Here is a 4,323-nt window from a genome sequence, read left to right as displayed (position 1 = left end):
TTTCTTAGTTAAGGATTCCAAAAGTGGTATTCACAAATTCTTGCATTTAAATTTTTATTGCAGTGGTATAAATGAATACCATCATTGGTATCCTTAAATTTTATTTCTGCTCATGAAGGTTAATCATGATTGTCTATTTAGTAATCACTTACGAATTGTGTTCAGATACAGCAGTTTCAGGTGTAATCATCAGAGCTGGTTAGTCAGGCATTCCAGATAGTGGTTCTTTTCAGAACCTTTTTTAAAGGGTTGGTTAACTACCTCAGTAGCAGAGGATTGAACTATACCCTGTCTGTACTGTACATAGAAAATCTTTGTAGATAAAAGCAAGGCTTGTTTAATATGATATGAGGGTAAGATTATAATATACCAAATGTAACATTCTTAGTTGCCTTTAGTTCCAGAGGCTTTGTAAGACTTCCTCATGACCATCATAACAGGCCTTGCTTTTGTCGTATTTTGTGGCTGAAAAAGCAGCCTTGCTTCTTCAGATATTGTAGTTATTTGGATGTATAATAGTTTAGCAAGATGTTACTTTTGTAAGACATCAGATGTTCAAAAAAAGTGCATCAGCAACTTGTACTAAATACTGCAGTGTCCCTTTATAAAAGGTCAGACTAAAACTGACAACTGTACAGTGAAGCCTGACATTTGGATATTTTGAAGTTTTTCATAAATCATAGAATAGTATATGGCTGTAGTTTAGCTTTTTAGGTAAAAGGTATGTTTTCATTAGTGCATTTCTTATTGCTGATCACTGTAAAAACATGTGGATCAGCTTTCCATTTCTCTTACGCAGATCATGATAACCTGTAGAGTAGAGTAGAGTACAATCATTTGTGCTATGTTTTTAATTTTCTAAAGCACCTTGATGACAGTGAGTGTTCAGTGGTGAAGCATCCTCTATTGAACAGCCCTTAAAAAAAGACAAAATAAAAACAGAACCTTGCCAAGTCCAGTTTCACATAGGTAAAAGATAGATAAAATTATGACTTACTTTGGACTTGGTATAAAGAGTTCCCTTAACACCCTTCACAAAGGGATACTGCAGTTATACTACATACCCATAGGCACCACAATGAAAATTGAAGCTTATACCTAATTAAGGTTTTATACACACCAGTTCCCCCAGTAAATGCAAATTTTAACAAAATTAGACATGTCATATGTTGAAAATGCTCATGGCAAACAATCATTTTGCATTCCTGCAAATAAAATTGTTTTATACTGTAAGCTGGAGGCGAGTGTAACTTATTTTTGTAATAAAGTTTTTATTTTTTTTATGTGTCATTAATATAAATGTGTGTTAGTACAGAGATCTTCTGGTTAAAAACTTAGAATCGCACACATTTCAGTATGTTTACTTGTATTTACATAATTTTTAGAATAGTGGTTGCCAATAGCCTGTATGTTTTCACATTAATTGATTTTTTTTTTGTTATCTTAATAAACCATTTTAGTATGTTGTATGTCAATTACTGGGATAGCTGGGACATAAAGTGTAATTAAAAATTGTCAAGTATTCATTGGAATATGTAACTGTGCCTTGCCAGTTTTGAACTTTGAAACAAAGTAAGTGAACGATGGTGAAATGAGTAGTCAATGCCTAAGAGACATTTGCTACCACAGTTTCATATACTGCCCTTGCTAAAGAAAAGAAATTTCTTCTTCAAATTTGAGCGTAAAACTTAACAGTTGCGTTAGCTTCTGAATTTTGAAATCTACTTAGAGAAATTAGGCTTATGGAAAGTGGGTTTTCTAATTGTAGCCTTAAGTATAATTTTGAATTTCAATGTAATCCTTGGTGCTGGCATTCCCAGTGCCAAGGAGTTTAAATGCTCCCTTCAAAGAGGTTGCCATGCCTACTGGCACTTTTACTGTCATACGGTTTTATAAGGAACACTGTCAAGATGTGGAAACCAATTCTGAACTTGCTATGAAATGAAACACTGGGGGCTGTAGGAAAGGGAAAGTCCTCAGATTTCTTAATCTTGAAATCTCTCCATTGCTGAAAAGCTTAAAACACTTGTTGGATCACAAGTGCTAGTGACAAGTTCTTAGTCTGGAAACGTGTGGCGGGGGTTAATACGTTTATGGAATTGTAACAGTAGATGGAAGTGCATAAAAACATTGCAACTAAGGCACTATGTGTGTTGAAATTGTGGATTAAATCCCTAATTTCAGCTCTGATAAAAGCATGGGGAATGACTATTTAAAGAAAAAAAAAAGCAAAATTGACAGGAAGATTTTTAATGGAATGCAAGCAATGGTGAGTCAGCAAAATACCAAGGTCCTGACAGTGTTCCCTCTAATTATGAACTCAAGCCATTATAACTTTTACAATTAAATATGATTTGCACTGTTCTGATATTGGTGCAGTTTTTTAGAAAAATTATCAGAAAACTAAATTGCATGTGGTGATTAATATTGTGGAAAAGAAAACTAAAATCAAAAAAATGTTATTTTTCAAAGCTTTAAATTTGATTGTTTAAAGAAAAAACATTAAGTGGAAATACTGGTGAGAATGGGCAAGTGCATATATACAACATCAGTTTGGTTGCACTTGGGTGTTGGTAAACTTGAAATGTTCTACAGCAATAATGCATCTCTTAGGGGGTGCTTTGGTGACAAATGAACATATGACAAAGTTCTTTTTGGCATGTTGAAGGCAAGTTTTGACTTAATATAGTGTGCTGCCTCTGTTTATTCTCATAGGAGGCTTTCTTTACTGAAACACCTGCAAAGGTGCATAAGTAGTATAGTTCCACATTGGTTTGTAATGTGTTTCTAAATTTGAAGTCTAGTTGAATTTAATAAGAAACCGGAAACTGCTGCTGCTTAACACTTCTGGTTTATAAACACTCCAATACACAGCTTTTTAAATTATACTCCTGTTTTAATACTCATTTTTGTTTGAAAGGTTTCATATAGGACATGCAACTGTACTTTTTTTTTTCTTTCCAGTTTTTAAAGAGATTTGTTATGACCCAGAACTTAAGTTTGTGTTTATACTGTTGGAGGAAGGCTGTTATTACAATAAGATACTGAGATCAGTTTCTGAATTTCTGCATTGTACAACTCTTATGTAAATACTGTCTTTAAAATCTAAAATAAGGAATACTAATTCTGTTCTTGTTGGGGGTGAGGGGTATGACATAGTCTAAAATAAATGTAGTGTCCTCTAAAAGCAGGATTCCCAACTTCAGGATAGAAATATTATACATGGCTGCAACTTTTTATTCCCTTGTGCCTTTGATTATTCTTCAGAGGCTTAACTTTCCTGTTCAGCCTAGCAATTATTTTAGTGCTTCCATATGCCAGTGACTGAGTTTTTTGTTGGTTTTTTTTTTCTTTTGGAGAAATAAAACTGAAGGCAACATGGACATAAACACACAGAACATTTTCACAAAAGAGCGTGTTTAAATTGATACACAGCACAGCAATAATTTATTCCCTCACATTAGTGAGATATTAGTGGAAAATATTAATTGTTTAAAATGGAGTTGCAAATTTTGAAGTAGGCAATGAGGCAGTAAATGTTACGAGACAGTTTTCGGACAATTGAAATGGGTCAAGTGCAAGCTTGAGTCTGTGTTCATGCCCTGAATCTTATGATTCCTGACTTTATGACTGTTTAGACTTAATGGACATAAAAGTGTCTTTATGGAGTGTCTTGCTGAATTAACTCCAGCACCAGCAGATGACATCTCTTGTGTGAAGCTAACTAGTTGAATTAGATGGGTATAGGAAACACCAGGTTGTACTTTGCCATTTGCTCTGTCAGAGGAAAATGGGATGTGGCAAGAGACGAGGAAGTTGAGCTGAAGATTCCTTGATTCTTGATACAGGTAGTGGGGGAAGAAGGAATAATATACTGTCACTTTACAGCCATCTAGTACAAATAAACAATGCTTCCTAGAAGCTCTGATGTTAAAATCTTGCCAGGAGCCTGATTTTCACAGTTATCTGGTCACAGTTTGCAAGTGTATGTTTCCTTATGTTAAAAAAATCCATGGGAGGAAAGAGTCACTGCTTAGATGCCCCTTCGTCTAGTTTGTTCCAAAAGAGAGTTGAAAAGTGCTTCTAGGACTACAGTGTTGGTTTACTGGCAGTTTGGAAAGGGGAGACTGTCTCATGTAATTATACTTTTTCTTGCCAATATATAACTGCTTGCTAGTTTTTCCACTAAGTACATATTTTTAAATGGCCAACTCCTGAGCAGATGCTGCACAGCTGAGCTCATCTGGATAAATTGGGTTATGTGATTTATTTAAAGCTGTCTTCACAAAAGCTTCTTTAGATGGTCAGACTTACAGGTACCTG

At 34.7% G+C, this 4,323-nt stretch overlaps 1 protein-coding gene across 3 annotated transcripts in view; it reads left to right on the top strand.

Moving 5' to 3' along the window:
* LOC119699017 (synaptotagmin binding cytoplasmic RNA interacting protein) overlaps positions 1-2,368 on the top strand; it is a 25,966-nt gene extending 23,598 nt beyond the window's left edge. For all 3 annotated transcript variants that reach the window (XM_038131959.1, XM_038131961.1, XM_038131960.1), the window contains exon 12: positions 1-2,368. This exon is cut by the window's left edge. The gene's annotated coding sequence lies outside the window, so the exon portion shown is untranslated.
* Positions 2,369-4,323: the final 1,955 nt, after the last annotated feature.

The sequence above is a fragment of the Motacilla alba genome, chromosome 3, assembly GCF_015832195.1.
Source record: "Motacilla alba alba isolate MOTALB_02 chromosome 3, Motacilla_alba_V1.0_pri, whole genome shotgun sequence".
NCBI lineage: Eukaryota > Metazoa > Chordata > Aves > Passeriformes > Motacillidae > Motacilla > Motacilla alba.
Note: the sequence above shows the minus strand (reverse complement) of the source record. Positions and strands in the feature narration are given on the sequence as shown.